We start from the raw sequence: 13,288 nt of genomic DNA, 5'->3' as shown, positions 1-13,288 counted from the left end.
TCTCACATCAGTAGAATGCTCCTTTGTTTTCATTTTTGCAGTGACTGTCCACCAAAGATTACGGCCCTTACAAAGGGGGCTGTTTATATCCAGAGAGACAGAAAGGACTCACAAGTAGCACCTCATCATGTTTAATTATGACTGTTAAACGACTGTCACCTTTGTAATTAATTTGTCATTGGTGTAATGATGGAGCTTCCAAAGCACAGAGGTTTAAATACCTATGCAAACATTAACTTTGGAGTTTTTCTTCTTCAGTTAAACGTCTACAGAAAATGGTTTATTTTGTCTTTGGAAATGTTTTGTCACAGCATAAGAAAAATACTGAATGAATAAATGTGTATAAATCTTTTGTCTTGCAGAAAATTATGACTTTCAAGGGGATTGAATACTTTTGTATGCCACTTAATGTTTGTGAAAGGGCATGGTGATGATTAACGTTTAACATCTGAAATGATCACGGGACTTAAGTTAGGTACACATTCAGGTGGCTTTTTATTCACTCCTAGCTACACATATGCTTGTAGTCAGCTACTTATTCACAAACCAGCTTCTTCTTCAATGTTAAGTGCATGGCAAAATATTATACAGCGTGTACATTAATCTGCAAACTGATACATTATTTGAAAGAATAAAAATCCCAGATTTAGGACTTGAACGGGTTGAAAATGTTACACTCAACTTTAACAAAGGAATCTGTCCTGGACAAGATTATATTATGTCAAATAATATACACATTGCAGATGTGCAAGCATTGGGGCATTGTGGTAAGGGCTTTGTCCTCTAAACCCTACATTTGTCGGTTCAAGTCCTGATAGTGACACTGTGTGACCATGAGCATGTCACTTCACCTGTCTAGGCGGCACGGTGCGGGATCGCTGGGCATAAGAAATGTAACCAGTAGTAACTAAATGTTATACTGGATAAAGGCGTCAGTTGTAAATGTAAAATATTTTGCCTTTAGAATAAGTAACTAGTTTACAAAAGCTGTGTGAAAAAGTACAGTCGCGGGTTGCAAGCGAGCATGCAGCTGGAAGCGAATAAAAAGACGACCAAATACATACTTAACTTCAGCTTTGTGTTCATTACACACTCAATGGCAGATTCTATTAAATAGTAATAATTACCACCAAGTCCTTTCCCAAACCTATCGTGCGGAAATAAATACGGCGCTGTTTAAAGTAAACCCAGATCTGTCTCCTAGCCACTTGTCTTTACACTCCATGACTCTACCGGCCCCTGATTTCCTGTTTCTTGCCCCGCCCATTTCTACTGAAGATCACGTGAACAACCGATATAGTTCGCACGCAGAACCGATATAGTTCATACACAGAGTTGCAATAGGGTGAGCACGCATAACCAGTATGTTTTGTACGAGAAACCGACATGGAACACACATACAACCAATAGAGTTCAAGCGCAAAACCGATATGTTACCCACATGAAACCAGTATAAGACATGCATGAAACCAATATAGTGCATACACAAATCCATCGTTAGACCGGCACAGAACGCAAGCCAATATAGTTCATATGCAAACCGATAACATACAACCGAAAACCAATGCAGTTCACTCACAAACCAATAACAAACGTACTGGAACCACTGATATACACACGCGAATCAATATAGTTCATATGCAAACCAGTGCTATACATATACAAATGGATATAGTTCACGCACAAACCGATAATATACGGACACGAACCAATATAGTTCATATGAATGAAACCAGTATTGTACGCACCCAAACCAATTAAGTATGCACGCAAACCGATAGTAAATATTCATAAACCAATAGTGTTGATACGTAAACCAATAGAATACACACAGAAATATCACGCAAACCGATAGTAAATATTCATAAACCAATAGTGTTGATACGTAAACCAACAGATTACACACAGAAATATCACGCAAACCGATAGTAAATATTCATAAACCAATAGTGTTGATACGTAAACCAGTAGATTGCACACAGAAATATCACACAAACCGATAGTAAATATTCATAAACCAATGGTGTTGATACGTAAACCAATAGATTACACACAAAAATATATTTCATGGCCTGTTTGGCCCCTCATAACAGGCCCGGCCTTAGGCATAGGCGAAGTAGGCGACCGCCTAGGGCCCCGGCGTCTGGGGGGCCCCGGATCGACTCCTTGGTCTAATTTTCACGCATTTCGCAGAGCTTCCAGGGGGGCCCTGGACCCCCCTTTCGCCTAGGGCCCCATAATACCTAAGACCGGGCCTGCTCATAATGTCCCAAAGTCTGTTGATTCAATTACATGCTCCCTGTTGAATACTGTCTTTATGTTTTGGGCTTTTAAAAGAAGCAGGGACAGCTATGCATCTTAGACTCTTCTGATTGGCTCGCTAGTCTTGGATTTGCAAATGTCAGGCTTCCAATTGGCTGGGGGCATTATCTCATGATCTGCAATGTTAAACATACTATGAACCTTCATTTTCTTCCATTCTTCATCTTTCTTGTGTGAATGCTGAAAGTATCTGATAAACCATGAATAGACGGATCTCAAATGTTGTATATGATTGTGCAATAATGCTTTTGTCGATTACTTTATGTTCAGGTATTCATTGCTATGGTCTACATCTTTTGGGACGTATGACATCCTGTGGGAAGGGAGTGGTTTTAAAAACACACTGTATGGAGAGTTGGTTAAACAGGGTTCAAAATAAACAGCATTCGAAATGTTATTCTGAGTGTATCGCTACTTCAGCCTAAAGAACATTACAATTAGGAGGATGGTTGAAAATGTTCTGTTTGTTCCGCTGCCACCCCCCGAGTCTTTCTTGCCTCAGGTGGGCGAACCGCCCGTTCCGTGGGAGTCTTCATTTCAAACTTACCTGCTTGCTGTGGGTTTGGACGCAGTTGAAAATTAGGAAGTTAGAAAATGAGCTACTCTCTTGCATTGCCTCGGCTCAAAAGGACTCCGCGTCTACCAGTCTCTCGGCGATGCTGACACATAAGAAGCCGCTATTGGGCTCCTTGATGGCCACTTTACAAAAAAGTAGAGCGTCCTTTTGAAACGGCTACATTTCCGTCAGCGGACACAACGTGCTGGTGAGTCTATTTCACAGTATGTGGCTGACTTAAAGGGTTTAGCTGAGTCTTGTAAATTTGGCTTTCTTTGTGATGAAATGATTAGAGACCAACTGATTGAAAAAACATCTCTTCCTCTGGTGCGTGAGAGGCTTCTTTTGGAGGATGATGACTTGACGTTCTGTAAAACGTTGACTATTGCGTGCCAAATAGAATCAACTTCTCAATGTGCACATAAAATTGCTGAAACACAGATGCCTCCTGCAAATCCCTTAACTGCTGTTCAGACAGTGAATGAGCCACAGGACGCAGAGTATAACTGTGCATCGACAATCTCAAGCATCAGTGCAGCGGATGAGACCTCATACAGGTCAGTCTCACCAGCGCTGTGGTAATTGCGGTTCTACTAGACATGTGTCTCTTGCCATGGACTGCCCTGCACAAGGACAAATATGTAGGTGGTGTCGAAAACCCAATCATTTCGCGAAATGGTGCAGGTCAGCGCCGTACCCTGGAAATGGTAACTGTACACAGCAAAAACAACACTCTGCTGAGTCTTCATCTGCAATTATTAACGCAGTCTGTTCCTCTCTATCTGGCTTTCACTCCTGTGCCGTGTACCTGGATGATGTTTGCATTCCTTTTCTGCTAGACACAGGAGCTAAAGTCTCACTTCTAAACATGTCCACCTATATAACATTCTTTTTGCACTTTCCACTTTAGCCACCTAACCTTTCCCTCTATGGATATGGCAGTTCCAGGACTGATGTGATGGGTTTTGTGCGCTGCACTGTAACGTATAGCAATAACACTGCGTCTGATTTTCCTTTCCATATCACAAGACAAGGTAGCAATATTTTGGGCCTGGGCTTGTTCACCAGTCTAGTGTTCACACTACTGGACAGTGATGGGTTAACTATTCTGAATGTGACATCACTGTGGCATCAGAAATGGCCTACCCTGTTCACTGGCTTAGAACATCTTAACACATTTACGCACAAGCCCCTGCTTAATACAAGTGTCACCCATGTTATTCAACCTCTGCGGCGTGTGCTCTTAGCCCTGTGGGATGCTGTCACATCAGAACTACAACACCTCCTGACAGATGGCATTATAGAACCATTCCATGCCTCCTCCTGGATATTGAATTTGGTCATAGCAGAAAAAATGTCAGGAGGGCTGCGGTAATGTGTGGATTTAAAGGCAGTAAATCAGGCTATCATCCCTGATCGTTACCCCTTGTCAACCATCGAAGAGCTCACCACTCACTTCCATGGCTTAAAGGTTTTTTCAAAGCTTGACCTTCGTCAAGGTTATCTGCAAGTTCCTCTGCATGAGAACAGCAAGGATTTTACTGCATTCACCACACACGTTGGAATTTTTCGTTATACCAAAATGCCATTTGGCCTGTGCTCCACTCCCAGTTGTTTCCAAAAAATAATGTCCACTATCCTGGCAGGAATTCCAGGGGTGCTTGTTTACTTGGATGACATTGTAGTCCATGGCCCAGATAATGCTGTCCATGATGAACGTCTGCAAGCAACCTTTGCAGCTCTTAGCCACCACAACCTTACCTTAAATGCAGATAAGTGCCTGTTTGCTACACATGAAGTGGACTTTATTGGGTTCCGCTTGTCAACTCAAGGTTTATCACCCCTTCAGTCGAATGTGGAAACCATTCAGCGTGTTCCAGCACCTACTTCAGCTTCACAGTTGGCCTCATTTCTGGGTATGACAGGGTACTACATGAGATTCATGCCACAATACTCTGCACTCACTACGCCCCTTCGGCAGGTGCTTAAAAAAGAGGCATCCTGGAGTTGGTCGGCGGACTGTGCAGAAGCCTTTTGCAAACTTAAAGAGTTGCTTACTACTTCACCAGTCTTGGCACATTTTAATGTGGACAGTCGAACTATTGTAACTTGTGATGCATTTACTTCAGCAGATGGTGCAGTTTTTTCACAGATACAAGATGGAGAGGAGAAGCCTGCGGCTTTTGCTTCCCGTCCATTGAGTCCTGCTGAACAGAAATACTCAGTAGGGGAGAGGGAGGCACTTGCTTGTGTATGGGCCTGTGAAAAGTGGCATACCTACCTGTATGGACATCCATTTAATTTACAAACTGACCACCAGGCCCTAACATCTTTGATGTCCACTGCTGGTTCAGGTAACAGGCTGCTGCACATGCACCGCTGGGCTGAGCGTCTCCAGAGGTACAATTTTAAGTTACAGTTTACCCCAGGACAGGACAATCTAGTGGCTGATTTGCTGTCACGTTCTGTTTTTCATCTCTCTACCACTATGCAGATTGATCATGAGGAGGATCTGATTCACTTGCACTTGTACTCTCCACTCCAAGATATGGTATCACTTCAGGAACTTACAAAAGAATCTGCATTGGATCCAGTTTTCACAGTCCTATGGCAGTATATTGCTAATGGCTGATCATTGGAAGTGCCCCCTAACCTCCTGCCTTACATCCGATTTAAAGATGAGCTTTCGTGTTGGAATGAGACTTGTCTAGCTTGTGTGCATCGCACGGTTGTGCCCAGCAGCCTCAGGGGTCGGGTTCCGGCCATGGCTCATCAGGGCCACCTTGGAATTGTAAAACTAAAGCAATTCTGCAGGGACCTAGTCTGGTGGCCTGGCATTGACCGAGACTTAGAGGAGCTGGTGCATAACTGTGCACCATGTTTAATAAGTGGTAAGACTGGGCCCCCACCAATGCCTCCTCTCCAACCCTTGGCCTGGCCTGATCAGCCTTGGCAACACATTCAAGTTTATATCTGTGGCGAATTAAAAGGTGTGCCACATCACCAGCGCTTCTTGGCAGTAGCATCCGACCTCCACGGAACGTGGCCAGACGTCATTCCCATGGGCTCAGTCACAGCAGAGTCCCTCATTGGTTTCCTGGACACACTGTTTGCTCGCTGGGGTTTACCAAAATGCATTATTACAGGTAATGGTCCATAGTTCACATCTGCTGTGTTCACTGATTTTGTCCAAAACCTGGGTATACCCCATATTAAAACATCCTTTTATCACCTCCATGTTAATGGAGGGGTTGAACATTTTAATCAAAGCCAAAAAAATGATCTCAGGGCTCACCTGTTGCAGGGTTTCTCTTTTAATGAAGCACTGTCACAGACCCTGCTGCATTATAGAGCTGCTCAGCATGTTACGACTGGGGTTTCCCATGCCAAACTTATGCTAGACTGTGAGCTGGAACTACCCTTGCATAGGCTTCATTCCCCTACAACTTTTTCACCCACCAGGTCAGTTGAGTCAAATGTGCAAAAACAACAAGCAAAGTCCCAGCAAGAGTTCAACAGAAAGATGAGCATACGGATTCCCAATTTCAAGGTGATGGACTTGGTTAGGGTCTGCCAACCATGTCGCTCTAGCAAGCTTCACTCCTTCTGGTCCTCACCCCTTCAGATTAAGAGCCAGCTTGGACCTGCAACCTTTCAGTTAGTGGATGGGTCTCAGTGGTCACGCCAGCACGCTGTGCAAGGTGCCAGCCCCTTCAAGATCTGATATCATCATCAAGGGCAACCCTAGCTCAGATGACACAATTTGGATGTCCCAGGCCCCCCTTCTTCTTCCCCAGAACATGGATCCTCAACCCATTACTAGCAGTGGAACCCCAATATCTCGAGCAGCAAGACTGTGTTCAAGGCCTGCCTGCTTCCAAGACTTTCTGACCTTTTTTCACACCTAATTCAATTGGTGGGGGAGGGGAGAAAATGTTGTATATGATTGTTCAATTATGCTTTTGTCGATTACTTTTGTTCAGGTATTGACTGCTATGGTCTGCGTCTATTGGGAAGTATGACATCCTGAGGGAAGGGTGTGATTTAAAATACATGTTGTATGGAGTATTGGATAAACAGGGTTCAAAATAAACAGCATTCGAAACGTTATTCTAAGTGTGTCGCTACTTCAACTTAAAGAACATTACATCAAAGATGTTTGATTCAATTACTTTCTACCTGTTGAGTACTATCTGTATGTTTTGGACTTTTAAAAGAAGCACAGGCAGCTATGCATCTTAGCCTCTTCTGAATGGCCCTTAATCCCTGGCTTTACAAATTTCAGGCTTCCTATTGGCCAAGGACATTATGTCATTATCTGCAATGTTAAACATACATCTGGACCTCGATTTTGTTCCATTCTTTGTCTTTCAGGGCTCTCAAGCCTTGGATTTGCAAATGTATTGCTTTCTATTGGCTGGTGGCATTATCTCATTATTTGCAATGTTAAACATACTATGGACCTTCAACCATTCTTCATCTTTCCTGTGTGAGTGCTGAACATAACTGATGACAAACATTGACTAGATGGGTCCCAAAGACTTTTGATTCAATGACAAGCTCCCTGTTGAGTACTATCTTTATGTTTTAGACTGTTAAAAGATGCACGGGCAGCTATACATCTTAGCCTATTCTGGTTGTTTCTGAGACCCTGGATTTGCTAATGTCAGTCTTTCTACTGGCTGAAGGCATTATCTCATTATCTGTAGTGTTAAACATTCACTGTCCTGTGATTGGTGAATTCCAACCTGTCCCTTCCCTAACCCCACCCAGACCCCCACCTTAATCCCACCCCATCCACCTGATTGGTCAGGGTTTGTGTAAGAGCAGTTTGATGAGTGTTGATCCCGCCCAGACCCCACCTTAATCCCACCCCTCCCGCCTGATTGGTTCAGGGTTTGTGTCATGAGCAGTTTGATGGATGCTGCCTTTGCATTGCCTCAACACCTGTTTGTTGACTAGCACCCCCCTCCCTGCCCCTTCTCCTGAGGCCCTTTATATCAAAAGAACGACCTTGCCATGAACCCAAGGCCTGATCGACATGTCCAGACATGTTCCTGCTCATAATCAGCCAGTCAGGTTTCCCTTATAGCCGCTCCAGCATGTCCTCTCAATGGTGCTGGAGCATGTCCCTGTATCTATCTATTATTTTAATATTATCACGAGATTAAAATATCTATCTATCTAACCTTTGCTTTATAATTTGTAAAAAAGGAAAGACTGTTCTATCTAAACTGCTGTTAATTGCTCTCTGTAAGGTGAAACAGCTGTCTCGTCTCACAGAAGGGCATGCTGACAGTTGGTGCGCATTCATGTCTCAGTGTGTAGAGAGAGAGAGAAAGAGCAAACACGTTCCTGTTGCTTGAATCTGGTAGGCCCTGCACTTGCCCCCCGCTGTATGCTGAGAAAACAGACTCTCGTTTTGTGGTTTTCAACTTTTGAAGGTAAAGGACTTTAGGTATTACGTATTATGTATGTATTTACCACTGAGCTAAGGATCCACATTGTGGAAGCATTTTGCTTAACTTTCTAAAGGTGAGAGCTGTACCCAGACACAGAGTGAACGGGCACTCTTAAATAACAAGCTACCAGAAGTGGGGATTGAACCCACATGGGCATTTGCCCATTGGATCAAGTCCAACGCCTTAACCACTCGGCCATTCTGGTGGTAGAAAAAGGCATTTTAAGCACTCTTCGCCACTCCATGAAAACTGTGATCATTCTTTCAGCTCCTTCAAAAACAGGTGGAGACTCATCTTCTCTTCCGACGCAGGAGGCCAGAAGGATCAAGCATTATGTGAAATACTCTATGTAAGATTAGTTTTTTTTTTGCTGATACGCGTACTTGGGTCAGCTGAAATAAGAACAGGTTCACACATACAGGTGTTTAACATAAGTTCATATCTTCCTGTTGTAAATGTAAAGCGGTCTTAAAACGGGTCAATGGTGCACATATTTGCTAAAAGAAATCACTCTCCTTATTATAAAGTCTGCTTTCAAAAAATCCAGGCCAGACCATTACACAGCTTGCCGTTAATACTGAAAGATGACTCCGAATCTTGTCGAAAGACAAAACGGTGCATCTTCAATATCTTATTAGAACAATATTTTCTATTTATTTATTTTTTTATGGATAGGACTAAATGAAATATAATTATTGTTAATACAGTCTATTCTCCTGAGAGTCACAGCAGTCAAGATCATGGTACGGCATATTATTGATTATTATACACATAAAACGAGTATGTTTTAAAAAACGCATTGCTGAATCCTTATATTTTATCCTTAGGTCAATATTACCAAGTTGATTCTCCGATCTATTACTCTGAAACCAGTAAGTTCCTTTTTAAAAAATTATATCTGTTTAAAATGAGAGGGGCTGGGGATTTAAAATCCAAAATAATGTTGATCATAAGGTTCCATTAATTATTATGCTCAGTACCATCTCTCTGTGTGTAGGTGCGTGATCTTACTCGTGTGTGTATAATGTAAGTTGTAGCATTTTATATTTACTTCTATCTATCTATCTATCTATCTATCTATCTATCTATCTATCTATCTATCTATCTATCTATCTATCTATCTATCTATCTATCTATCTATCTATCTATCTATCTATCTATCATAAAAATAGAATTTTTATATTTACGTGCTTCTATCTATGCATCTGAACCGGTCATGAAATGCAGTGATGAGGATTAAAATGTGCAGGGGATTAATTAAGCGCATGAACAGAGTGTGGGGTTATTTGTGTATATGGACGGATGTATAATGGAAAATTTGTTGTGACACATTAATAAAGGTTGTTTTAAAAATGAATATCTATATATCTATCTATCATATAAATAGATGTTGCAAGCTATTTATTTGCGTATGTACCGTTGCAGCAACATACAGCCAAAGCTGCTATAAGACTCACGGTGGTGAGAGGGTTACCCTTGAAACCAATATCAGATCATTTTGTTTGAGCTTCTGCATGTACTGGAAGGGTAAATGTTGTTTTTAAGAGCATATGCATTTTGTTTTCTAGACGACAACCCTTTACAATCTAAAACAGTTACTCAAAGGGCTTCCCCTGATCTGTCCAATCGCAGTAAGTGCCATTTTAGGTTTCAGTTTATCATAGAAACATAGGTTGTATACATAATGCCAGATTTTGTGAAAAGATGTCTTTTTACTGAGAAGGCCAAACTTTATTTCCAGATCCCAGTCCACTGGGTGTTTTAACGCAAGTGCTGGATGGTTCAGAAAATTTATCAATCTACCACAACTGGCAGAACCTACAGACCGCACAATCACCCCCGCCCTCTGAGAGCAGCTTTCAGCATTCTCCTCTACCATCTGAGTTCAGCCTTCATTCAAGTCTCCTGCATTCTCTCCTGCAATGCCCTTTGTCATCAAGGCCTCACTCCGACTACAGGTCTTGGCGTAGAATTGGTCTTTCACCCCTATATTCCCTTTGTCAGTACCACGAGCGGAGCCGCCAAGAAAGACTGGAGTGGATGCAGGCGGCTGTGGACCTTCGCCGTACTGGTACTAGTACTGGTACTGGTTCGAATTGTAGAATCAGAGCCTCCTATGTACATTTCCAGACCCAAATTGAGGTTATATATGATACATATGTATGCTTTTTACATGGTTCTAACCCAAGATTAAAGGATAGGTTTTATATTCCTTTTTCATTAAAATAATATTGACTGCAAATTGTTATATTCTATGTTCATAACTGAAACCTTTGATTAAATTTAGGTCATGCCTTATATTCTACTGAGTTTAAAGAAGACAATACACAATCTAATGCATTTCTGGATACATTACAGATGCCACAAATAGGTACTTTTAGTGCGGAGGAACTGGATTAACCTCTGGTGCTATCAGAATTACTAGATGCTATAAAGTCACTTCAAGGCGGGAAAGCAGCAGGCCCTGATGGCTACCCTGCAGAATTTTATAAGTAATTCTCCACTCAGCTAGCTCTCCTCCTATTAGCAACATTTACAGAAGCTAGAGACAATCAAATTGTACCTCGAACTTTTCACCAAGCATTAATCACCGTCTTTCCTAAACAAAATAAGGACTTATCACAATGTGCATCATATAGACCAATTTCACTTCTGAATAATGATGTTAAGATACTCTCAAAAATCATAGCTAGAAGGATGGAGAAAGACACCAACAAAGTCAAACACCCCAGAAATATTATTATCATTGGATGCAGAAAAAGCATTTGACATGATTGAATGGAAATACCTTTTCACTACATTAGACAAATTTGGGTTTGGCCCAAACATTTGTGCATGGATCAAACTACTATATACCATTCCAGAACCTTCAGTTTGTATTAACAACATTTGTTCAGACTACTTTAAACTAGAATGTGGTACCAGACAAGGTTGCCCCTTGTCACCACTGCTATTTGCAGTCGCCATTGAACCACTGGCAGTCCACTGTCGAAATTCTTATCAGATAAAGGGGATTTTCAGAGAAGGACTGGAACGGACAATTTCTCTATATGCAGATGATATGGTACTGTATATATCAGATCCACAAAATTCTCTGCCTGCAGTCTTAATAGCACTTACAGAATTTCAGAAGATCTCTGGTCTCAGAATTAATTTGAATAAAAGTGTGCTCTTCCCAGTGAATTCTCAAGCACACAATATTAGATTGGACACCTTCCCTTTTATCATCGCAGATCAGTTTAAATACCTAGGGGTAAACATCACAAGTAAACATAAAGCTGTTTATCAACAAAATTTCACCGTCTGTATGGAAAAAATTAAGCAAGACTTGTATAGATGGTCAACCCTTCATCTCACTTTAGCTGGAAGAATTAACGTTGTTAAGATGAATATTTTTCCTTAGCTACTTTTTTATTTCAAAACATTCCAATATACATTAATAAATCATTTTTAAGCAATTAGATTCAACAATAATCTCATTTATTTGGAACTCAAAACACCCATGTATCCAAAGAGCGACCCTACAATGACCTAAGGCAGAAGGTGGCATGGCTCTACCCAACTTTCAGTTTTATTACTGGGCAGCAAACATACAGTACAAGCTACAAAAACCTGGATACAAATAGATGAACATACACTGGCTTGGAAGTAAAATCCTGCAGTACTTCTTTTTATTCCCTGCTTTGTGCCCCAATAAATGCAAGTTATCAGCAATATACTAATAACACAATTGTGCTTCACTCACTCAGAATATGGAACCAATGTAGAAAGCATTTTAAGATGGAGAATCTTTTATCTGTGGCACCTCTGAAAGAGAACCACCTCTTTCAACCCTCGTACACATGCAGTTTTTAATATCTGGAAAAGATTTGGGATTAAATTGCTTACAGATCTTTATATAGACAACATCTTTGCATCCTATGAACAATTACACTCCAAATTTAACTTTCCAGCCACAAATTTCTTTCACTATCTTCAATTTAGGAACTTTGTTAAACAGAACCTGCCCGATTTTCCTCATCTTACACCCTTCTTCATGCCGGAAAAAATATTGCTCAATTTCAAGGACTTAGACACCACCTCTGCAATAAATGCAATTATCTTGCAGTCCCACCCTTTTAAAGATCCAAGAGGACAATGGGAAAAAGATCTCTTAATCAATATATCAGAAAAGGAGTGGAAAATAGTAATGCAGAGACTTCACTCGAGCTCCATATGCGCAAAGCATACAGTTATTCAACTCAAAATTATATATTGAACATATCTGTCTTGCCTACAACTGTCCAAAATGTTTCCAGGGCAAGATCCAACCTGCGAACACTGCAATCAAGTCCCAGCCTCACTGGGTCACATGTTCTGGGCCTGCACCAAATTAACATCATTTTGGACCAAACTTTTTAAGTACCTTTCAGACTCCCTTGGTGTCACAATCCCTGCTAATCCATTAACAGCTGTGTTTGGTGTTCTTCCAGATGGGTTTAAAGTGAAGAAGGACAAACAAACTGTGATTGCATTCAATACACTTTTGCCACACAGACTTAATTTGCTAAACTGGAAGAATCCTAACTCTCCTCTTTTGAGTCAGTGGGAAACCGATGTTTTATACTATTTGAAATTGGAAAAAATCAAATATTAAGTTAGAGGATCTGTACAGAATTTTTTTCAAAACCTGGCAGGATCTAATCAATAATATCTTAGAACAAGCTCTTAATGTACAGAGGAAGCAATTATCCCCACATTTCTTTTCTTCTCCATTTATCTCTATTGCCCTATTAAACTCATCAATTTAGGTATGTCTACAAGCCTTAAGTTTTACTCTGTTGGCCATGCTCTCTATCTCAGGGGTGGGGGCGACTTGTTTTTAATCCTATCTTTTGTAAAAATTGATCTATTTGTGTGGAATGATTATAATAAAATTAATAAAATTAAAAAAAAATGTAAGTCATGC

The 13,288-nt window shown here is 41.0% G+C and overlaps 1 protein-coding gene and 1 non-coding gene across 2 annotated transcripts in view; one reads left to right on the top strand and one right to left on the bottom strand.

Annotated features, from left to right (window-relative positions):
* The window catches only part of ptpro (protein tyrosine phosphatase receptor type O), a 326,955-nt gene that overhangs the window by 26,812 nt on the left and 286,855 nt on the right, over positions 1–13,288 (top strand). The window lies entirely within an intron of this gene.
* On the bottom strand, positions 8,465–8,545 carry trnal-uaa (transfer RNA leucine (anticodon UAA)). Its single transcript has one exon. It is a non-coding gene; the product is annotated as a tRNA-Gln (tRNA).

The sequence above is a fragment of the Erpetoichthys calabaricus genome, chromosome 1, assembly GCF_900747795.2.
Source record: "Erpetoichthys calabaricus chromosome 1, fErpCal1.3, whole genome shotgun sequence".
NCBI lineage: Eukaryota > Metazoa > Chordata > Cladistia > Polypteriformes > Polypteridae > Erpetoichthys > Erpetoichthys calabaricus.
Note: the sequence above shows the minus strand (reverse complement) of the source record. Positions and strands in the feature narration are given on the sequence as shown.